At 40.0% G+C, this 25716-nt stretch overlaps 1 protein-coding gene across 2 annotated transcripts in view; it reads right to left on the reverse strand.

The window, feature by feature from the left end:
- The window catches only part of PARVA (parvin alpha), a 90594-nt gene that overhangs the window by 52286 nt on the left and 12592 nt on the right, over window positions 1–25716 (reverse strand). The window lies entirely within an intron of this gene.

Here is a 25716-nt window from a genome sequence, read left to right on the forward strand (position 1 = left end):
ACTACACTTCCACGTCTAAGAAATTAAAACCAGAACACCCAGAACCCTGTAGTGATTCCAATCTTTTCTGACAACACTAGTTTGAACAAGTTAAAAAGCAGGAGAAAGATATCAGCCTTGCACAACTGTCATGAAAAATACCCAGTCCAAGCACAAAATCCAGTTGTCTGTACTTTTCTCTGGTAATTATGACAATATAGTCAGATCTGGGGGTTTGTTTTGAAACCATCACTGCTTATCAGATTTTACCATGTACTATTGCAAAATGTTGCATACATATTAACTAGCTGATTTTAGTTTTTTTAATGGCCAGCTGTCCAAACTCAACCAGGGATCACTAAAGCTAGCTGTTTTCATGCTGGCTGGTCCATCTTTAGCAGTAATAAAGAATCTGCCAGCCATATCCTGCCCTCAATTTCACTTCAGCAATCCTATTGGTTTCAAAAGGGTTTCACAGATAACAGAGGGTAGAATTTTGCCCTGCAGTATTAATTTAGCAAAGAAGTCTGTTGATGATATATTAGCCAGAATTGCATCAAGTTCCTTCTCCCAGAGCTGCAGTGCTAGCAGAAGTAAAACATCATTTTTGTCACTGAAGTAAGCAGATATGATTCTGGGAGCAGCAGATCTGTTGTGTATGAAAACACCACTTTTACAAGTTTCAGAGTAGCAGCTGGGTCACTTTTCAGAGTAGAACTACAGTCTAAGCCTCTCAATATCACTTTGAGGTCTGGATTTGTCACAACCCCCATTTTACAGATGAGGAAAACAGACAAAGAGAGGATTTTCCCAGTACCACACATCAGAGCGAGGATTAGAATTTAGGAGTTCCTGGCTCCCAGACCCATGCTTTAGTCCACTAAACCATGCTGCCATTCAAGTCTAAAACTTATTTTTACTTGTGATCTACATGAACTTAATCCAAAATATTAGAGCTGGGAATACTAACTCTCTATAGTGCACAATTTAGCCCCATTTTAAATATGTATTTATTGCTGTATTTTCTATCTGAAAAGTAAAAACCTATTTTCTTCTCCACAGGGAAAATTGCTAACTCTTTTGTTTTTATGTTAGTAACTTACAGTGCATAGTTTTGAGCTTAATCTCAAACTTCCTGAGATTCCTTCAGTGTAATGGATATTTCTCCTGCAGAACAATTTTAAATTACAATTTGTATTAATTATGTATGTGTCCATTTCACAGTGTTAGAGCTATGGGGCCAAGTTCCACGCTCGGCTACTCCACGCATCTGGAAGTCATTGAAGTTTCACTCATGTAACAAAGGCTCACTGTGTTCTCAGAATGAAGATCAAAAGCACTGACTGATATAGGAAACACTTCTAAGATCTTTTATTTAAGTCTAGGTGTAATAAAGGAGAGTGTTGCTGTCAACAAGGTCAAAGAAAGCTGCCATCTTGTTTTCAACCATAGGCTAAAGGGATACAAGCCAAGACATTTAATTTATAAAAACAAATTGGAGTTTTTCAGTTTCTGGGCCTACAAGTGATGAATGGGTTTATGGCCCTCTCTGCTCCCAGGGGGGCATGCGGCAAGAAGGGCTGCACTCTGTTGCAGTAGCACCTGCATGCAAATGCAGTGGTGTCAGCTTTAGAGCTCCGACGGGAACCACTTGCCAGAAGTAAATGCCGTTTGACAGCAGCTCCTAATAAGAGGAAGGAAATGAGGGAGAGGGAGAAAAGTGATAGGAAATAAAAGGACTTTATAAAACAGGGTTTATTGCTTTCATTTGTGGCGATTTTCCTTTGTTCTGTTTAAGCACTGTACCTTCCAATTCCAGATACAGCTCAAAAGAGATACTTGTCTAAGAAAAGTTTATTTCTATCTGGGATTGCCTTTCAAGACACGGCACAAACTCAGTAATACATTATTAGGAGTAACAATGGACTAGCTCTAATTAACTTGGCACAGCCTTTGCTTAAGATACCAATCAAATCAATATTAAGGGGGAGTGCACACTCTCTCATTACAGCACAAAATGGGTGCCAATCTCTTCAGAAAGATTTTTTGGTCAGAAACTGTGTTTGAGGTCAGTGTATTTGGCTTCTCCTCCTCCCTTTTCAAACAGGATGGAAAAATATATAATTATGTGCTATTTAGTACCTGGATAAAATATACATTCAGGCTGCCTACATTGTATGACTGAAACTAATCCAATATGAAGAAGTCTCAGTTTAAAAAAAAATAAAGATTTTAGTAGCTCACAGAGCTCAAATTAAATACTTAAATAGGTAACACTAGATATTTTTCATGCTGCCTCACATTTCTCTATTTATTTTTATCTGCAGGATCAGGCGTGTTAGAGAGGGAGGCCTGGTAAGAATTGCCTCAGCCATCATTCTTGGTTACTTACATCTGTGGTCAATTTTCCACACTTTCTTCCATAAAAGGTAAACGAGGCACTGTACTTGCAACAAGATAATCTAAACAATATGAACAATGTTACTGTTAAAGACCATCTGGTTCATCAAGCACAGCTCCAGACTGTTAACTCCTTGAGTAAAATGGGAAATCATGTAGCATGCATTTGTCTATACACAATTCATTTTTAAACTGATAAATGTTAGAGCTCCTGAGACACAACAGATTTAGCGTGCAGGGAAATTCAGTCTCTCTTTTTATACTCCATAGATCTTTCATATGCTGTAATCCGGGCTAGTGAGCAACATTTATATGTAACATTTTCTACAAAAAGTCTCTAGGCTCTTCTGTAAGCTTCTATCAATCAGTTCTACATTTGGTTTTTGGGGGTGGTTTTTTTTTTGGTCTCATAATCCTCTTGAAAACTAAGGACCTGGCCCTAAAAATGTTTAAGCACACAGCTTTTACCCATGTGAGTAAAATTATATGCTTCAGTCTATAAAGAAACAGGCCTTAAAAAACTAAATGATTTAAAAAAAATAAAAGTAATAAGTCAAAGTCGGGTCAGAAGAAAGTAAAAAAAAAGTAACAAATCCAAGCCCAGTCTTTTGCTGTGGTATCTACAATTCCATACCTTTTCAAAATCCATCAGCCCTATATTCTTTTGGCATTAAATGGATGTGCACGTTAACAAGAAAAGTGCCCCACAGGAAAAGGAGCAAAGCAAGAATTAAAATGACTTGGGAAAACAGAATGGAGGAAGAAGGTAACAAAGGGGGAGAGAGAGATAGAACTTTAAATATTCAAGAGGCAGTGTAATCTAGCATACTGAACACAGGACTGAGGGTATGCCTACATTGCAACTGTGATTACGCTACATCAGGGGTAGGCAACCTATGGCATGCATGCCAAAGGCGGCACACAAGCTGATTTTCAGTGGCACTCACACTACCTGGGTCCTGGCCACTGGTCCGGGGGTTCTGCATTTTAATTTAATTTTAAATGAAGCTTCTTAAACATTTTAAAAAACCTTATTTACTTTACATACAACAATAGTTTAGTTTATAATATAGACTTATAGAATGAGACCTTCTAAAAACGTTAAAATGTATTACTGGCACGCAAAAACCTTAAATTAGAGTGAATAAATGAAGACTCGGCACACCACTTCTGAAAGGTTGCCAGCCCCTGCACTACATGTAGGAATGCCCTTAGCTAGCATTGATCAAACTAGTGCTCTAAAAATTGCTATAGAGGCATGGGCAGCAGTACTGGCTAGCAGTCTGAGTACAAGCCTGCCTGGGACCCTGGGTATGTACTTGAGCAGCTAGCCTATGCCACTGCCTGTGCTGCTATAGCTTCGCAGCTATTTTTAGCAAGCTAGCTTGATCAATGCTAGCTCAGGTGTGCCAACATGCCGCAATCACACCTACCCTGTAGAGACATACTCGGTGCTAGAAACACCTGAGTTCTAGGGCTGGCTCTTTCATAGACTTAAGCGGTGTCACAATAAACAGGTCATTGTGTTTCAGCTTCCCCATATGTAAAAAGGCAATAATACTTATACACATCACAAAGGTATTGACAAAAATAATTAAAAGTCTGTAAAGTACTTTGAAGATGTAAGACCCAAGGCTATGCTAGCGAACATTGACTTCAGTGGAAGTCTACTGAACATTAGCTTCAGAGTAGAACAGGCACAACCCAGAGTCATGTGAGAGTTAAATGGTATTATATATGGCCAGTTTTCATGTATTAAATGTGCCCATTTGCCTTCTGCAAACAACACAACAGATGCTGTGTGTGTTACATCAAAGCCAAAAGACACTTTTGTATACCAACACTCACCAGTACGGAGTGGCTTCTTTTCACAAGGCATAATTTACAGTAACTGTGCATGGAGTGGGTTAAATATTGGTCTCCGTTACAGCTGTGCAATCCCATGTTGCCTGACTGTAAATGGGAACTGGATTTGGCTCCATAGGTTCCTCTCTCTCCCTCCCCCGCTCAAATTTTAATGACAGGGTGAAAAAAATAATTTATTGAACTAGAAAATTTTAATACTTCTTTTTCAGTCTTTTTTTATTTCATTCTAAAAGTATTTTTTGGAAGGAGAAAAGATTAAGCAAAAAAAGACTAAGCAGAGTTGGAGTTTTTCTTTGAGAGTAAACACCACAAAAGGAGATTTTCATATTCCTTTGGTTTCTGGTTTTAATTCCATGAGCACTTTAAACAGAAGCATTGCTATATCTAATTTCTAGGTAGAGTACACACAGTTCCAAACTCACTGCTCCAACAAATTCTTCCACCCCCACAATGCAGCATGTGTTGATAAACTCCTTTTAAACATTACTACGATCTGAGTCTCATTTTCATTGACGCCATTATATAAAAGACCATTGGACCATGCTAGATTTTTAGTTTCCAAAAAATTGTTAGAGGGAGGAAGTATTGGGTTTTATTTATTTATTTTTCCCTTTAGAAATCACTTAGCGTATGCTCATGAGTCACCATAGGGGGAAAAAAACAGGAGTTACTGTACACAAGCTGTGTCAGACAGTTTTATGATTAATAGGGGTAAAAAGTTAGATTCACATTTAAAACTTAAGTTGATCACATTGAAACAATTAAGCCTAGCTGGTAATCATCAATTATAAAACTATTTACAGACCCAGCAAAATTTAAGAGATTTACAATATAAACAATATTTCATTACAAAACAATCATTGTAGGTCACTCACCAAAAGGATAAAATTCCTCCTATGGAACATAGTTATTCTAGTTTTGAAGTACAAAATGTTACAGTATAACAATATACTTATTATGCCTTTCTTGATAACACAATGAAGGCATCCTAATTGCTTGTTGTACCTAATTTGAACCCCTCCTCTCAGCTCATAGCTAACATCGAATTTGGGGAATGAAGAGTAGAACTCATTCTCTCTAAATCAGCGAGGATTCTCTTACCACATCTCATGGTAGAATAGCATCATGTACATAATAGAAATTCAAAAACATACTAATAATTCTGTATCTCTGAGAGAAAGAGTTGTTTAAAACGTATTTTCTAGTAATCTGCCTTCATTCTTTGGAAGGTAAAATTCAATGATAAAAACCATTACATACACCACAGACAACTGCTGAATTTTAGTTAAGACCATTCCACTGGACTAACGCAAACACATGCTGAATGACAAGTTCATACATTCTAACAGCATTCTACAAAGCCTTAACTTACATAGTCAAACTCTTTAGACTTAAATCCTGGCAGACACTAACACTAGGTGTTAAGGTTACCATTTTCAATTTGGCCCAAAACTAAATTCTCGGCTTTACAAAGCATTTTTGAGCCACTTCCACTCTTTAATCCAGACCTAGAACAATACTCTTGCAATAATATTTAGCATTTTTAATCTGTAGAGCCGAAAGTGCTTCACAAAGGTGAATAAGTATTATCATCCCCATATTATACATCCGGAAACTGAGGCACAGACCCATTAAGTGCCCACAATTACACAATTTAGTGGCAGAGCCAACAATAGAATGCAGAACCTCATTCCAGGTCTCGTGTCCTCTATGCTGAACCTATGTCCTCATCACTACCCCATGACCTCAAACTGTCTGAAATCAGAAAGATACTCACTGCTCTAAAGTGAAAGATTAATTTAATACGAAGAAATGTAAATCATAGTGTAATCTGACTAATTAGATACTGTATGGCACAAAAGGAATGTTACATATTAACTTATATATATATATAAAGGTTAAAGTTTATGTCAATGAGTTTAACCCTCAGTTGTTACATACTGTAAAAATTCAAGTGACAAATAGATTTGATACTTAAGTTGTGCTGCTGGTGAAAAACTCCAGTGAAAACTGGCGGCTGTTAGAATGATTGACTTAAACTGAATTGTGAGCATGTGACCAGCCTTTTTACTTTAGAGACAGAAATGCGTATTCTTTCCTGTAAAAATATTCCAAACATGACAATAATTCTCACTAATAATTATTGCTCTCCAATGAGTGCTGTTGCTTATTATGAAAAGAATCTTCTGACAAAAGTAGCCAGTTGGCCCAATTCACAGTCCCAATTCTATGTCTGATGGCCGAAAGTATGGCTGCAGGGGGAAGTATCACAAGCCTCCTGCAACCCCTACTCTGATTTTGACACACCCCACAAAGTGGGCAGGGCCAGAGCAACCGAGAGATGTATTTATTCAATTATTCTTTCAAGGATACTTCTGCCAATGAGACTCCTATGGAGCCTTGGCTAGAATTGAAGGCGGCTTTCTCAAGTGGAATTTGCAGGGGGGATGCTTCTCCTGTTCGCACAGGAGGTTGCAATTTGCCTCCATGGGAGTGAATCTGGCCCAGTATGTAGCTGTTAGTTAGCAGGGATATATAAAATGGGGTCACATTTTTAGAAATATAGATTGGAATTTTCAGATCCAAGTCCCATTAAAATTAATGTGGCTAAACCCACTAGCTGGCTTTGAAAATGTCAATCATAGTGTTTTTATACAATAAAATAAATAAATAAAGCGTCTTTCCCCTGAAGATCTCAAATCCAGGGCTGGCTGCTCTGTGTTTAAGAAAGCTTTGAACTGCTCTTTTAAATTAAATTAAGATTATTCAACCCAAATCTCACATAAAGCTATGGCCAACTTCACAAAACACAACCCTGCAGTGTACACAAGATTTGCTTAGAGCTTCATGAACTCACTCACAGCATAGACAGAAGTAGCTTCAAAGTTGTGGGTCTGTTCTCTCTCGCTCTCTCTTTCTCATACACATACTACCCACATCTAGCCCTGCTCCTTGTATTACTCCTGGGAAAATTCTGTGCCACTGCACATGCGCAGAATTCATGTCCCCCACAGATTTCTTTGTTTCCTGGCAGAAAAATGACTTTCTGACTGGGAAGCAAAGGGAAGCTGCAAGAGCAGTCACACACCATTCCCTAGCTGTGCAGGTACATCATTTCAGGCATGTGGAGCAGCCAGTGGAGAGGTAAATCACTGCAGGGCTGGGGACACCACCAGTCAGTGACTCCTGCCCTGAGCTGGGATCAGCTGCTAGTCCCGATTGGGCTGGGGACATGAGAAGACAGGACTTCCTCTTCCCCTGCAAGGAGTGGCTGGGGCTGTGTCAGACACACCCCCAGAAACTTCCCCCAGCTGCAGGAAGCTCAGCATCTTCCCCTGCTTCCTGCCCCCATTACTCCTCAGCTGCAGCAGGAGGAGTCACTGTACAGAGAGCTGCTCCCCCATCCACCCAACACCTGTGCATCTGGACCTCCATACCCAGACACCCCTGCCAAGCCTCACCCCATATACCCAGAATCCCGCAGCCCTCCATACCCAAACCCCACCCTGCTGAACTTCAACCCCTGCATCTGGAGCCCTCCTGCACCCAGACCCCCTCTGCACCCAGATCACCCCCCACTGAGCTCCCTTCACTCAAACCCCCACCCTGACAAGCTCCACCCCCCTGAGCCCCCAAGCCACTGGCCCCCAATTAGCTGCACCCAGACACCCACCCCATCAAGCCCCACTCACCAGCACCCAGACTCACTGAGTCTGAGCCCCAACCACTTTCAGCTAGAAGCCCCTGCAGAGTCCCATTGCCCCGGCACCTGGAACCCCCCCCCCCGCCCCACGAGCCTCTGTGCATCCAGATCCCCCCAGACCTAGACCCCACTGAACTGCCTGCACCCAACTGTCCCATACAGAACCCTCTCACCCCACACCTGGATCCCCCCCACACTGAGACCCTCCACACTTAGATTCTGCCTGGTTGAGCCAGCCTGCCCCACACCTGGTGCATCTGGCGCAGAGGAGCAGGGCACACCCAAGTCTCGTGTTGTGTCAGGGTCAGTGTTGTATCAACCAGGCAAGGTACTAACAAGCTCCAACAGAACTTTATTTTTAAAGTGGAAACCTCTTTACCAAGCTGCTGTTGCACCCTCTGTAACTCTCACTCTGCCTCCTCAATGCCTCCCCTCTCCTTCCTGTTTCCTGTCCTTTCAGACTCCCAACAGCCAGTGCTCCCAGTTCTAATAATTACAAGCAACATCTAAACACCACATTCCCTACTCTCTTAAGAAACTCTCCCAATTAAAATAAACATTGTTGTTCTAACCACAGGAACAAATAGGAAACAAGACACTATACTATTGGCAGAAATATTACATTGAAAACACTGTAGATACTACAAAACTTAATCTCTAGTCCAGACAGGTGGTCGTCTGGGTCTGACAGGCCGTCTCTCTAGCCCCCGGTTCCAGTGCAATGTCTTGTTGTGTCGATACTACGGTGACGTTATCCAGTGCAGACTGGGTGTTGGCATAATCTCCTCTTGGTGCATAGGCAGGTGCAAGATGAGAAGCATTCCACACCTGCTCATCAGAAAGTCGACAGATGTAAGGTCCCTTCTTCTCTTTGATTTTAAGAGGCACTGTGAATTTATGGTCCCTTTTGCATAAAATTCCAGGTTTTCATATTCTAACGAAGGAACCACACTCAAACTTTGGTACCTCAGCACCCCGCCTCTTGTCTGTGAAAGCCTCTACCTCGATATAACGCTGTCCTTGGGAGCCAAAAAATCTTACTGTGTTATAGGTGAAACCGTGTTATATTGAACTTGCTTTGATCTACTGGAGTGCGCAGCCCCGCCCCCCCGGAGCACTGCTTTACCACGTTATATCCAAATTCATGTTATTTCGAGTGGCGTTATATCGAGGTAGCAGTGTACTTTGCTTGGTTCTGTTCAACTGTTTTTCTCACATCATCCTCAGTTGGGGCCTCAGGTCATGCCTTTAACAATCCAGCAATGTTCAGTTTAGTATTCATCTGTTTCCCATGCAGTAACTTTGTGGGTGATCTTTGTGTTGTGGCATGTCATGTAGCCCGGTATGCTTGCAAGAAATCAGTAGTGAAGGTTATCCACAATTGCCCTTCCAGTTGAGCTGTTTGCAAACTCTCTTTCAAACTTCTGTTAAATCATTTGATTTCCTCATTGGCGTGAGGGTAATATAGGGATGGCCTTCTGTATAAAATGTTACTCTCTGCTAGAAAAGTTTCAAATTCCAGGGAAGTAAATTGACTACCATTATCTGAAACCAGTTCTTTGGGGTTATCTTCCCTGCTAAAAACTGAAGAGAGGAACTTAATTACTGTAGCAGAAGAGATTTGCGATGTAAACGCTACCTCAGGCCATTTACTGAAATAGTCTATTAAAGCGATGGCATAACGACAGTCAATTGGAGCAGTATCAAAGGGTCCTACAATGTCAATCACCATTTTTTCCCATGCAGATTCAGGAAGAGGAACAGGCTGTAATGGAAGGGTACATGTCACTGCTGTCTTATCATGCATTTGGCAAGTGACACAGGATTTTATGATGTCAAGTATCAGAGGGGTAGCCGTGTTAGTCTAGATCTGTATGCAAGGATTTTATGAGTGCTTCAGTTTGAGAGTCCATCCCTGGCCACCCATACAGATCCCGTAGTCGTTGTTTGGCTCTGACAATTCCTTGATGAGTGTATGAGTTTTGACTCTAATTCTTCTAGCACAAGTAGCCAGTGTGTACCTCATAGCCCACAGCCATCGAGCAAAGAAAGTTCACCTCTAACTCTAAAATAAGGCAGCAAAACTGGGTCAAGGTTTTTAGGGTTACTGGGCCATCTCTTTGTCAGAAATTCCCATAGTTTTTGTTGAATTGGACACACTGAAGAAGCAGCTTGAAATTGTTCTCTTGTAACTGCAGTAAGAGTGCTTGTAATAAGCACAACTACTACATCCTCATCCTCCGGTGGACCATCTGGTGAAGGCAAAGGCAGGCGAGAAAGACAATCAGCTACCACGTTTTTGTTTCCAGGCTTATATTCCAGTTCATAATTGAAAGAGAATAGTCTTCCAGACCATCTAGCAATATGATATCCTGCTCTTCCCAGTCCTTTTACGGTGAGCAACGTCATCAAAGGGCTGTGGTCTGTGCGCAACTTGAACGTGCGGCCCCACAGGTAAGTTCTCCATTTTTCAGTAGCCCAGACACACAAGCAAGTGCTTCTTTTTCAACTGTAGAATATTTTCTCTCAGCATTACTCAGTGTCCCTGAAGCAAATGCAACAGTCCTCTCTGGGTTGTCCTCATGAAGTTGTGTGAGGACAGCCCCAAGTCCATAATCAGAAGCATCAGTAGTTACAATTGTGGGCAATGCAGGACTGAATAGTGCACGTACTAGACTATGTACAATCAAGTCTTTCACCATTTTGAAACTAGCTTGTGCACCCGTTGTCCACACTAAGGTTGAACTTCTCCGTAGTAATTCTCGTAACGGTTCAATGACAGAAGCATAACTGGGAATGAATTTTGCAAACCAGGAGGTAAGACCCAAGAAGGAACGTAAGGTTTGCAAATCTGTTGGAGGAGGAGCATTTGAAATTGCCAGGATATGATCTGGATCAGGTTTTAGTCCAGCCTGTGAAATTGCATGCCCCAGAAAGGAGAGTTTAGTTTGTCTAAATTTGCATTTGGACCTATTGAGCTTGAGGCCTGCTTTGCTGATGCAGTTTAGTACAGACTGCAGGTTATTGTCATGCTCCTCAGTAGTATTTCCCAACATGATAATATCATCCAAATAGCACTGAACTCCATGTTGATTCTTCAGAATCAATGACATTTTTTGGAAGGCACTTGGGGCTGATGCGAGACCGTATGGAACATGTTTAAAACGAAATAGTCCCTCATGTGTAATAAATGCTATGAGGTCTCTGCTGTCTTCATGCAACATAACCTGGTGGTATATGCTCTGCAAATCAAGAGTAGAAAACATCTTTGCTCCATGGAGTTCTGCAAATACTTCTTCTACGTGAGGAAGAGGGTGTCTGTCAATCACAATAGCTTTATTTGGCTCCCTTAAGTCCACACAAAGGCGAATGCCTCCACCCTTCTTCTGCGTCACCACTATAGGTGAAATCCATTCTGAGGAGTGAATCACTTCAATAATGTCCTTTTGAACAAGTTTTCTAAGTTCCTCTGAAACAGCTTCCCTGACTGAAAATGGTAAGCACCATAATTTCTGTCATACAGGCATCACAGTATTCTGCATTTAACTTTATGCAGAAACCCATAAGCACAGCTGAGTTTCTCCTCAACCTGGTGTTGGGTCCCAGCTGAAACTGGTGTGTGTACCGTAAGAGTGCTTTGCTGAGGAAGATCAATTCATCCATTAACTACCCTGAGATTTAAAGCAGCCAATAAATCTCTGCCAAGGATAGGAGTGCCTTTGTGGACAATGTAGAACTCTGCAGTTACACAGCAATCACCAAAAGTAACTATTGCTGGCAGGCAGCCATGAATTGGAATATGGTTTTTCAAATAGCACACCAACTGAAGTTCGGGTTCAGTAAGAGGCACATCTTTAAAGTAATGCAAATAGATGGAATCAGGTAGTATAGATACTGCTGAGCCAGTGTCCAACATTAGCTGAATAGAGTGTGATTTGCCTGAGGGTATGGCGGAAACAGTGCACTTTATCTGTTCTGGAATATGTGCAGTAGTGGTTTTGTCCACGCTCAGCACAGTAACATCTGGTATTGTAACTGCATGCACCTGTTGATTGAACGGGCTACTGCGACATACTTTAGCAAAATGCCCAATCTTTTTGCATTGATTGCACTGAGCTACTTTTGTTGGACATCCTGTGTAGCTTGCAAGGTGTCATGGGGATCCACAGCCAGGGCCGCCCAGAGGGGTGGGGGCAAGTGGGGCAATTTGCCCCAGGCCCCGCAGGGGCCCCCACAAGAATATAGTATTCTATAATATTACAACTTTTTTTTTAATGGAAGGGCCCCCCGAAATTGCTTTGCCCCAGGCCCCCTGAATCCTCTGGGCAGCCCTGTCCACAGCGAAAGCATGCTTTTACTGTATTTTGAATTTGCTGATTCAGTGGCTTTTCATTAGTTTTCCTCTTGCAATTGTTTGTCTACAGCGATAGTGAACTTTTCTGCAAAGGAGTCACAGCCTGGACTGTGCCTCCTGTATCCCTGCTCATTATTTTGGCTTCAGTTGTAGCGGACTCAATCTGAGTAGCAATGGTTATTGCTTTTTCTAGTGTAAGTTGTGGTTCTAGAAGTAAGCGTTCTCTTACACAAAGCATGATTGTTTTCTCAATGAGCTGGTCTCTAATGATCTCATCTGCCATATTCCCAAAGTCACAACTTATAATCAGATTCCTCAGGGAAGCAATATACTGCATTATAGTCTCACCTGGTTTCTGCTCACGCTGGCAAAATCTGTAGCGATTAGCTACTACATTCACTTCTGGCACAAAAAAGTTCTTTAATGCAGTGAGTGCAGTCTCATATTTATCATTTGCAAGGGGAAAAGTGTAAAATATATGCTGCCCTTCTGCTCCAAGGCAATGGATTAGCAGAGCACGCTTTCTTACTTCAGAAATCTCTGTAGCACTGATTGCAAGCAGATAAGTCTCAAACATATGGATCCAGACAGTAAAAGCAATTGGAGGCTCACGTGGGCTTTGCAGAAAGAGTGAAGATGGGTTCAGAGGCAGAAGAGCCATCCTTGTCACCAAAATGTTGTATCAACCAGGCAAAGTACTAACAAGCTTCAACAGGACTTTATTTTTAATGTGGAAACCTCTTTACCCAGATGCTGCTGCACCCTCTGTAACTCTCACTCTGCCTCTTCAACTCCTCCCCACTCCTTCCTGTTTCCTATCCTTTCAGACTCCCAACAGCCAGTGCTTCCAGTTCTAATAATTACAAGCAACATCTAACCCCACAGTCGGGTGCAGCCTTACCACGAGTCCGTGTCCCGGGTGTGGGGAGGCTGCAGGGTGATCTCCCACCTTCATACAGCCTGTGGCCTGTGCTCCCCACTGCCATGCTGGAGCCTCTGCATTTATTTATTGACAAATAAAATGTGCAGAATTTTATAATATTGTGAGCAGAATTTTTAATTTTTTGGTGCAGAATGACCCCTGGAGTATTGTATGTATGATCTTGGAAGCATCAAGGCCCTAATCTTTAGAACATGTACAGTTATATCAGGTTGAAAAATGCCACAAGAGGCCCCAATACAGATATGAAAAGTAGTTTGACTAGGAGCCCTAAATAATTAAGTCCCTTTTCATTTCAGGAAATGCAGCTCTGTTCAAGGACTGGCCAGGGGGAATATAAGAGCATAATACAAGCAGCCACCCTTTCTTCCTCTCCTTCCCTAGAGGCTGAGATTATCACCTTCACACAATGCTCACAAGCCTCTTTCTCAATCTCTGTCTTGTCTGTGACAATACAAAGCATTATTCACAAGGCCATGGAACCACTCTGTACACCAAGTGAATAATCAGCATTAAAAGAATCTAAAAAAAATTGTTTATATAAAAACCCATTTTCTCTCTAGTTTCTATCATGAGTTAGATTAACATAATACACCACTAGAAGTGTTTGTTTCATAAACATGTTCTGGTATTCAGATGTAGAGACTGTTACAAATAGGAACTATTCAGAGTTATTTTCTTGGTATAAACGCAACATTCTCATTGGTTGCTTTGTAATTCAGCAATTATGTCATGATCTTTGTACATGCCTGGAAATAAATGACCTGTGCCCTTTCAGAATTAAATGTGAAGCTAAAGCAGATTACTTATTTATTCCTGTCCTTTTATGGAGACTGATGTTACAAAAATGGGTGACAAGTTCCTGTAAAAGAACTCCCTGGAGGCAAAAATTGCACATGCTGACCTGCACTCTGTGATAATTGGCACTAAAGCAATATATAGAATGTTATTTTTTCCTCCAAAGGTTACAATGATCTATGTTTACACTCCTAATGCTTGGTGAAGTAAAAGGGACAGAGGACTCCCCTAAAGAGAGAACGGCATGGACTGAATGGAAGACACAATTGAAGAAGGGAAAACCGTTGTAGCTGACTGTTTTGTCTCTAAGTCTTGGCATTCGTTATTTAAGTTAAATGGAAACTGTTCAGCCTTGAAGTAGACTGACTCATCCTCTCTAAACTTCTAATTTCCTGTAAACGATGGCAAGGTTCATGTTGCATAGTACTTCCATCAAAAAGGCAGTTCTCAAACTCTTATGTTTTTAACAATGCCTTTTGTGGCACAACTTTGATCAGGATAGAATGTATAGATACTGATCCAACTTATGCTCTTAGATTTCTACAAGGAACTCTCATTGAATTTGTCCTATGTACCATAACCCAGGGCAGAATCTATCTCATTCTGTTCTTAAATGTTCTCCTCAAATGAATTTGTAGGGCTAAATCCTACTGTAGGTCACCCCTAAACAATCCTACTGCCGTGGCAAGAGCATAGCAGAGGGCAGAATTTGGTCCCTATTGCGCAGCATAAGTGTTATTCAACTGTAAAAATGTGGAAATATTTACACTTCTCAATAAATCATATTATATAGACTTAGCCTTTCCTGGTTTCTGATTGGCTGAAAATAGTCATGTGATAAATAAAGGCTACTGTTTGTCACTTGCAGCTGTTGCTATTTGTTAACTTCCAGTTTCCTGTGAATGTTTGTCCAGAGTTACCACAGAGTGGTGTCTGACATGTGCCAGTATTTCCCTATATTCAAAATAGAAAATAACTGTGGCATCTCCAGTACCACTGTATGGTAATTGTGCGTAAGTGCTGACTTTTTAATAGTGACCACTATAATTCTGCTTCTGCCATCCACAAGATAAAGTTATTTAACAATAAGAAACCAATGTTTTAGTGTAAGCATCAGCAGTTATATGTATTCAGTGTACACAAAGCTTTTACAACAAAAGAACTTTCTAAAGTCCTGGGGTGAGTTAAAAAACATGTGTGCCCTGATGCCAGCTGGCACAATCAAAAGTGTTTTTCCTTTAAATTATTTTATTGAATGTGTGTGCCTTGCAATGTGCCAGAATAGCAGCTATGGAGACTGGAATCCTCCGTTTATCCACAATCTAGGAACAGCATGGAGAGCAACAGAACAAGTTCCCTTATCTTAATATGCTGCAACCTTGACTTTCGAGTAGGTCAAATAGGATGAGGTTTCCATGCTCATTCAGTACCAGGGGGCCAATTACTGAAGATTATTAAAGGTCTATGATGTATCTGATAGGGGCTAACCCAATACCACCATACTAATTTAATACAAACAAAAAATACAGAGCTCTGATGGTTTTAATTACTATGGCCAGGTTAGAACTGACAACCTATAGGCACAATGCGCTAAATTCCCTATGTTATCCCCTGTACCACATAGCACTTAATGAAAATGTTTTTGTTTTTTATAGCAAATTAAGCCCAAAGCTGCTTTAAAGAGTCTTATTTTATTTTCTAGGTGAAGTGGAAGAAGTATATTTGACATCATAACTTATCATATCTTGAGTTATTAAGCTTTGATGTTAAACAATGTGAACATTAGTAGTAAACATTAACTTCTGCTGGCTTCGTATTTCGAATTAAATTATGGCAAAATCCACATTACTATTAATTATTTTCTGTAAATAAATGTAAATTCAAATATTGATTTTGATTCTTGGTCACCCCCAGATTTAATATCTCTGAAAGAAAATAGACATCTTATCTAATACTGATTTCTATGGTGAGTTAACCTTAAAACAAGAAGTGAAAAAATAATTTTCAAATAATAATTCATTAGATTAATTTGTTCTATCAGAGAATGTAATTTCATCAGGAATTAGGGCCTGATTCTGCCATCCTCACTCATGTTCAGTAAATCAAAATCAGAGTTCTAAAGAAGTAATCCTATTGGTTTCATGGGATATTTAAAAAGTGGTATGAGCAAAAAGGTAGAATTGAGTTTTTATATGTTATTTAAAATTACTTGACTTTTTTTACATCTATGTATTGTTTGTAATCAGTTCTCTGCAAGTATTTTACAATCAGGCTATGTTGTTTAGTTATGATTGGCCTGACAAGTCATATAGTATACCCTTTTTTGTTTCTTGATCAAATGGTTATGCAAGTACTTCAGGTGAAGTTTAAAATCCATGCCGTCTCGTTGTTACCCATGCATGTGACTTAGAAATTTTCTATTTTCAGGCATTTATGCCAGTAAAACCTGTTTACAGAGAGTGAGAGCATAGCTAAAGCTAATTATTTGTAAAAGTTTGAGAGAAAAGTTTGCTCAACTCTATTGAACATTAATCACATCAAAAATCTTCCTGGGACCCATTTCTCCCACCGTTACTCATGTACAGTAGTACCTTATCATAGGCCTGATCCAAAACCCACTGAAGTCAATAGGATTCTTTTCACTGACTTCAGAGCATCAGGATTTGGAGTAGGCCTGGTGCAAGTAATTCCACAGAAATTGATGCATGTAAGGATGGCAGAATCAGGCCCTTAAAAAGAATTCATAGCTTCATTAGAGCACAACATTCTTTGCTGCTAAAACAATGTGGCCTGTAAGTTTCATGGCAGTGCTGTATTTTGGCTAATTTCTTGTTGAGCAAATTGTTCTTCAGCAGTTCAGAAAGGATTCATTCCTGCACCACTGGAATCAATGGGAGTTTTGCCACTGACTTGAGCGAGTATAGGAAGCAGCCCCACGAGTGACTGAACACTCAGGGAGAAATCAGAGCCATGATCTACTTCTTTCCTTATTTCTCATTACAATTATTTTTATTTATACTTTAATTTCCTCTCTTTTTAAACATGTGTAATGTTTTGCTGCAACGCTTACTACTCTACTCCTCGTACTATATTCTCATGCTATAACATGGTACATATTTATGGCTCAATCCTGAAAGTGCTGAGCATGCTGGATCAGGCCACAGAAGTACTTAAGCACATGAATAGTTCCACTGATTTGCCTACTCTCATGCTTATTATTAAGCATGGAATTAAGTGCTTTGCTGCATTGAGCCAGGGTGCTTAGCATTTACAGTATTGAGTCATTTCTCAGCTATGTGGGGAATTCTCTCTGTTTTCCTTCCCCTAAGCACAAACTTCCCAGAAGTGACCCTGCTTGCTTATACAAGACTGAAATTCACAAATCCTTATCTACATGGGATTTATTACTCAAACAGGAGTGTTAGGACTTGAATTGTAGGATCAAATGAAGCAGAGCCTGTATACTAGGCATCTAGGGGTTAAGTTAATTTGCTAGTGCCCTTGCTGTTTCTTGCTGTCAGACACTATGAATCCACGCTTTAAATTCTGAAAAGAACACCGACCTTTAATCTGTGGTATTAGTTCCTTTGACAAAATGGAAGATTATGTCTTTTTCCCACAAGCCTTCATGCAAAGCTTAGCCACCTTCCATCTGGTCTGGCTAATTAAATGTAAGTTAACATTAAGTTAAGAGCCAGTTCCAACCCACCGACCTCCTATTCTGCAACTCCAGATCTATTAATTGACCGAACTATCAAAGTATTTAATTCCAATTTTTTATTACTTCTATTTTCTTCTCTCTCTCATGAAAACAGTGAAATGTTTTTGAATACATATTTGCAGTCCCTGAACACAAAACACTAAGACATGCAAATAAGAATTTAAGCGACCAAAAAAAGGCCAGATTTTTTTCCAAATTTGACAAATTAATATTAATAAAGTACCATCACAGTATTCTGAAGGTTTTACCTACCATGCACAAGATATTTAGTTCCATTTAACTCAGTGGAGCTGTGCCCACCTACACCACCTGATGATCTGACTCTGTATATATTTTAACATTAGTGGACCACTTCTTACAGTCTTTATTCACACAAAACTCCTTCTGAAGTCAGTGGGAGTTCTGCCTGAACAAGAGACAAGAGGATTAGGCCCCATATATCAGGATCATGTGTTATTGTTTTAACCTCAAAAGTTAACTTTTGATAAAATTAACATAACAAAATGTGTCTACAAAGAATATTGAAAGTCTAAGTGGTGCACGTGCTTTTTGTTTTTAGTCTCAATTTCTGATATTTCTTTTTCTTTCTTGTGCATATGTCTTTATAATAGATTTTCAAGGTGAAAAAATATGTATGGTTTCATGTTTCTAAAATAAACATATAAATAAATGATTAAACTAGTTTCATCATTTTTTTTTAAAAACCACCATCATCAACAGAAGAATCCTCTTTTAAATTTCAGGATCTCACTAAATAAGTCATCTCAAAATTTGTATCTTGATTCTCCTTTGTGATGCTGTGCAAGGCAAACAGCATCTTAACAAAGAAATACTCTCTAGTTATTATTTTTTCTTATTTAGCACAATGCCTGTCACAAAGCAGTACCTTAAACTACATTTTTTATTTTCTGACGGAGTCACACAAGGAAATGGAATGCCAGAAAAAAATTGCAGCCCAGTTCTTATTAAAAAAATAAACAATTCAGGAATAAACATAGTTAAATTCAGTTTCCTGTACGGCTACAACCTCCAGCAAATGGAACACATAAAACAGATAATTTAAAAAAATGAAAGACAGTGAAAGTGACAGTCAGCATTAACTAGAAGCCAGCTGGGAGTGAGGAGACTAGAATTCTATTCCCAGCTATCCCACTGCCTGAGGTCAGACAGGAAGCCAGGTCACTGCACCTCTTTCTGCCTCAGTTTCTCCATTTGTAAAATGGAAATAACACTTGCCACCCCACTACCCATTTTAAAGTGTTTTGAGATGCCTAGAATAAAATTTTCTAAAATAGAGATGACAGGAAACTAGTTCATCTCTCAAAGACATTCAAAACAAAATACTGTAAATATTTTGGCATGCTGGACCAATAATACTGAGATGATACTTTTGGCTAAATTTGCTAAGCTATTCTATTTTCTCACTCAACCTGTTTTATTCTATTTTTACAAAATCTGAACTTTTGGAAGAAAAACAAGATTGAACCCTCACAAAATAACACTCATCTAAACAAAACTATAGTCTGCACTAATCCTCTTCACAATTGTTTATATCAGAGCTTTACCCACCTATTAAATTCATTCTACACTCCTGCTCCAATTCTGTAGAGTTCTGTTCTGCAGTTTCTACAGTATCCACTGAGATTCTATTCTTTACATTTAGCAATCACCTTTTATTCAGACGAACTAGATTAGCTCATAATATTTTTTTGGAACACAGGAATCGTTCCCTTAACAATGAAATATGAGGATCCCTGGGATGAAATATAGTGCATATTTACTAGCCCCACTCTCTCTCTTGGACTGGATGTACTGCACTTCCAAAAAAACCCATTAAAATCAAATCCAAATTAAAAAAATACCATATCTGCATTAGAAAGAAATGCAGTCCTCTGTTCAGACACACTCTTGGTCAATATCTGTGAACTCATTCATGGAACTTATTCCAATTTATCCCAGCCTTCCTTGTGATCTGGCTACTGGAGCCACCTTGTGCCCTACTAAGCACCTGCATCCTGCAATCCTTGTAGGGAATTTGTTCATAAAGCCCAGTATACATTCCAGTATGGTATGCATCAAAAACAACCTCTATGAAGACATTTATTCAGATGCTACATGATATGCTATTTCATTTATGTTTAATATTTTTAAAGCCGTTTAAGAAAAGAGAGAGAAGATACAAAAAATAAGTAAGGAGTCATTTTGATTTTATTTTTTTTCCAAGACAATCCATAAATCTGATGAATTTTAGGAAAGTGTCTAAGAAAAAGATAACTTGAGAGAGTTTGGGCCAGATCCTTAGCTGCTGTAAGTTGTCATAGCTTCAGTGATTTCCAGTTCACACTTGCTGGAGATCTTAGTATTCAAAGCTACAACAAAACTGGTAGGACTTTGAGACTATAAGCCACATTACTGCATAACAAACAAGTAGCACTGTGCTAAACACTCCTCATTCAACACACGAAAGGCTCCTTCCTGAATCTATAGCATCTAACCTGAGTCTGATGCACAGCACGGAGCCTTAAAATGGTTACATTTTATGTACTACTGCTTATCCTTGGACTCCAACTACAAAATTCAGATCTAGATTTCAGACATCCCCCCACCAAATATTGTTGCGATTTTAATTTGACTTATTATAAAATATGGGTCATATTATAAAAAGGATCTGACCTAATCTCCAGGGGCGTTGGGATCTGAAGTTTTGGTTCTGTGCAACCTTTACCATACTTATGTTTCCTTTATTTTATTTTAATTGGCTCTTTTGAAATAGCAATTGTACTTTTTTTCTGAACCACTTTAAATTTCCCTCCCTTCCCATTGCAAGGATCATACTTTCTATTCCTATTGGCATCAAAAAGGAGAAATAGTCACTCCCACTGGTAAAATTCATATAGGATTATTCAAATTCATGGTACCTGAAGCATGTGTTGTCAGAGAAGCCTAAAAAGTAGAGACCATAAAAATAGAACTACTCGCAACAAAAGGCTCCCTGGCCACCTAATTTGTCATATTCATGCAGTCTGAAAACAGGTTGGACAAATCATTGTTTGAATCCAATGCTGAAATACATTATACTGCATTTATCCCAGCACTCAGACATTATCATTTTTTTGCCTGATAGTAACTACAGCTCCTGTAACGTCATTATTTTAATTAATAACACTCTGAAGCATTGACAGCATTGCCTCATTTGCTCCAGAGTCTAGTATCTCCTGTATATTAGTGCTCTTTTGCATCTATATTCCACTATTAATATTTGCTGACTTAGGTCCAGAAAAAACATTATTAGGCTTAACTCTAAAGCTGGACAAGAAACTTAAGAAAAAACACACGTACTCTGACAAAATGTTATGCTTTTCTTACACACACATAAACCCATGGAAAAATGGACTCTCACCCTGCCAACCTATTCAGCCTGTTACCCAGGTGTGGAAGCTTATTTTGGCTAACTCCAAAGAGGCCACCTGAAGAGATACAAAAGAGAAATTTCTCTCTCCTTCCGCACTACATGTACCCAAAGCGCGTCTATGCCCAATTCAATGAAGCACCAAACATTCTCTTTCGTTAATCCAACTCAGAGCTGCATTAGCAATGGCAGAGCAATTTAGACATTTCTGTGTGAGAAATTCTGACTTTAACATTCACGCTTGATGCACATACATGGTCTCTTGGCTGCCTACACTCATGTCCATCTATTTTCATAACATGAAGCCTGTTCATTTGGCTAACTGGGGCAGTGGGGTTTTTGGACATGAGCGATGAGCCAGAACTGGGTTATACAGACAAGCTACATAACTCTGTAGAAATAGCCAAAGGTAAAAGAAGCACTGAAGATACAACAGCTTCAGTTTTTCCACTGACATAATTAGACTGATACAGTGACTTTCAAACATCAGCAACTTGCCAGGCAATAGGAAGAAACCTACATGTTTCCCCTAAGATGTATGGGCTGCTGGAGTGTTAAGTCCTACATTTAAGAGCCCACAGGTCAATATCTGTATTCTAGTCTATGTTGAGTCCATTCAATGTCTCTGGTGTGCACTGCTATTTTTTCTACAGATGACATATGGGAAAATACTACTTGCTCATAAGCAGTCAAGAAAATAGTGCTGAAATGCAAGGTCTTCCAAAAGCAATATAGAAAAATATGTCTCTGCAGTTTAGATGACACTGATTCCCCCATTCCATGTTTTTATGTGCATGTCAACATGCACATAAATCTGTTTTGTGTACGTCTTTGTGCATTGACACAATCACTGATGTCATCAAGATGGATTTGATAATAGTAATCAAAAGGTCTCTCTTACTGTAAAGGCAGCAGAGGGAGGCTTACATTGTTTGTGTATGAATGCCAGAGATGTAGCAATGTACTTTTCTCATTTTACATCCATTTTCCATTAAAAAAAAAATCTGTTAAGAGAACTTTTTCAGTTGCATGTTTAAACACGTAAAAAGTCAGGAAATTATAATCTTCCGGTTGTATGCGTAACCTTAACTCTGCTCCCTTTCTGTATGCATGACCATACAAGCTTTAATTACATGATCACATGCTGTTTCTAGCACAGTATAACATTTTCTTTGTAAAACCTTATATGTGCCTGGGCAATGCTATGTAATTTTTTGCATTCTTGTATAAGTTACTTGCACTGTTCATTGTCATAAATATCCAATCTTTCTCTATTGAGAGATATTTATCAGATTTTAATAATGTAGTTAAACACATGTATTATTCATTTCATTTTCAACCAACACCACAGCCTGCCGTAGTGGAAGTCAGGGAGTGAGGACATTCACAATGAAATTAACTTGGCAAAAAATAAGTGGGTTGTCTATAATGGCAAATGTTCACTATTATTTCGTGTTGTTATGCTTAATCTGTAGCATATTGTGTAAAAACAGTTTACTATGTGCTTTTTTATATGGATGGCTTTCACATGCCCTGTTTTGTCAAGGCACTTCACCTCAATGAGAGCTATTTTCATAACAAATTTCAATGTTATTTATGCTAACACTTTTAGCATTAAAGTTATTTATACATGATTGAGAGAGAGAACTTATCAGTCTCTATTCTTAAAAATGTTTGAGCTGATTGTCAGTCTTTTCAGATAAATTTACTTTTTGGCATCGTTTTATAGTTTTATTCCAGAAGGGACCACCAGATCACTTAGGCATACCTCCAGTATATCACAGGCCAACACTAGCCAGCACCCACACAGTAAACCCAAAAACTGACATGAGGCCAAAGTATTACAGCCCACTGAAGACTAGACTATGATATGCCACAGGCAGAGAAAATAGGAGGACCGAGGGAAGAAAATAAGAGAGACCAAGGACTGAAAAAAGTTCAGAAAGGTGTACATTTCAGAGAGTTTTAAGTGACTGAAAACATGTGTATGCAGTGTTGTTTTAGCTATGTTGTTACCAGGATATTAGAGAGAGAAGGTGGGTGTGGTGATATCTTTTGTAAGCAGGATCTGAATGAGTTCTCCCTTGATAGCTAGCTGGGAGTGGGAGAGACTTCAGGAGCAAACTGTATTTACATGAACACACCTACTCTGCCAAGATATCCAGCAGATAAAGCTGTGTTGCTCAAAGTGATCAACTTTGGCTGGTGTTAGGTTACAAATGACTTTAGTTATCAATGCAGGGGTGATGAAATGTTATCAATGTTGTTGTTTTTATTGCATGAATAAAGTGGAGCAGAACTGAGCTTAACCTGTCCCAAATGAGGGGGTTACCCTCAACTTAAAGGACCTCGTTAAGCCAGGGGCTCAAATGCCAGACCCCTGTGAACGTAAGAGGGATGGGGACAGGTGTCCCAGACAGGAGGTGTGGACTCTCCCTAAGGGTCCCCAGTCTGGTTTAACCTGTTCCTCCCCACTGTTCAAAGGTAGAGCTAAATAGGCTCCATTAGGAGGCTTTGTTATTTAAACGTTTAAATGAGAGCTGAAATCACTTGTGGTGGGACAGCGTTTCTGCCCGGGCAGCGAAGAGGCCGGCGGCAGCAGCCAGCCAGAGCGAGCAAGTGCTCAGATGGCAGAACAAGCAAGGTGCCTTGTTCTCCAGGTGGGAGGTGAACTCACAGATGCACCTCTGAACCCTGGGTCCTCACTGACCAATGACAACCACTGTGAGTGGGGTATGGTGAGGGAACAGAGAGGGGCACAGAAAAGGAATTTTTGCTTGTAGAACTCAAGAACCTGAGGCAGAAGGCTCTGCCCCACACACTCTGGGGTGAGTGTCCTGCTCACAGCTTTACAATTATGAATCCTGCTTGCGTCATTTTCACTAATTAATGTTGGGTGACTTCCCTCCTTTCATCACACGTTTCTTTTTTTACACTCAGACTCTGTACGTGTGAGTGAGGAAGTTTTGCCTCTCAGAGGCGCCCAGCAGTGGTGTGTAATTTTTTTCTGAACCACTTTAAATTTCCCTCCCTAAATCTGGTTCTGTGTTGTACTTTTGAAAAGGAACTCCTAGATATTGAACCCAGCTCTCATTGCTGCCAACAACGACTATAATATAGAATCCAGAAGATATTCTTTGTACCCATGATAAAGTGCTGTACATAAAATTTCAGCCCTAAACTGCACTATTAGATAAAATCCATTTAAACAAACAATACCATATTGGCTCCAGGGCCGGCTGCAGGCACCAGCTCAGCAAGCAAGTGCTTGGGGTGGCCAAGGGGAAGGGGCGGCAAGTCAGGCTCTTCGGCAGCAATTTGGCGGCGGGTCTCTCGGTCCCTCTCAGAGGGAAGGACCTGCTACCGAATTGCCGCTGAAGAAGAAAGTGGCACGGTGGAGCTGCTGCCGATCGCGATCGCATTTTTTTTTCCCTCGCCGCTTGGGGTGGCAAAAACCCTGGAGTTGGCCCTGATTGGCTCTTCCGCATTGAAGAGGCTCTCATAATTTCTGACAACCCTGCAGCCACCTCACCTAATCATCATAAAGCAGAATGTTGAAACTGGATCACTGTTTTTTAATTACCTGCTCCTGCTCTGCTTGCTGGTACTGACAATAGCTAACTCTGCACGTATACCCTGCAGAGTGTTGTAGTAGGAAGTCTCTATGTGTTTCTCCCTAATTGTTCCTTTGTGAGGGACAGGGATCCCCCCTCATCCTGGAACAGGTCATGGGGCATGTCACAAACTGCGTGGTTCTGGGAAGGGTGGGGATCAGAAGCCAGGCGGGGTCTTCTAAACACAGACTGTGCCTCCACAGCATCTCTGAGTGCATCTTGCCCAGTTCCTGGCCAGAACAGTTCCAGCAGAGACATGTTACCCCCTGGGAGTTCTATAAAAAGAGATATTACAGAATCAGATTGTATCCATCGCTAATAAATCCCCACAGGACTGAAAAGTGTATAGCTACTCCCTCAGCCCACCCTGTCTCCGCTCACCACTCTGAACCTAAGGTCACAGGGTGGGAAATGGCGCCTTTGAAGTGTCTAACATGCCCCCCGCACCCTTACTAAACACTTCTTTATTTCCATGCGAGAGGGAATAAAGTTGCCTTAACAGATAGATCTGGGAGGGTTAATCCTACCCAGTGGAACTACTTGCAGAATACACTACCATTCAATGCAAGCAGAAAATGGCAGAGTCAGGCCTATGTAAGCAGACATCAAATAAATCACTAGGGCTTAACTTGGCTTAAAAATGCCCAAAATGATTCACATAAATGTCATGGTATTAGAATCACAGGTGTTCCATTTTCCTTCTTAAAAACAATTATCTAAGAACACTGAAAATAGGGGATGTTTGACTGCCATTGAAACAGTATAAAACACCTACTGTGAACATTAATAAGAAGTTTAAAAAGGAGAAATCAAATACTAGAGCTAAACAATATCACTGCTCATGGCAAATGTGTTTTCTTGAATTTCACATTTAACATCAATGTTTCACGAGCACATACACTATTATTTCACAATGTCATTTCCTAACTATA

This window comes from Mauremys reevesii, linkage group 4, assembly GCF_016161935.1.
Source record: "Mauremys reevesii isolate NIE-2019 linkage group 4, ASM1616193v1, whole genome shotgun sequence".
NCBI classification, from domain to species: domain Eukaryota; kingdom Metazoa; phylum Chordata; order Testudines; family Geoemydidae; genus Mauremys; species Mauremys reevesii.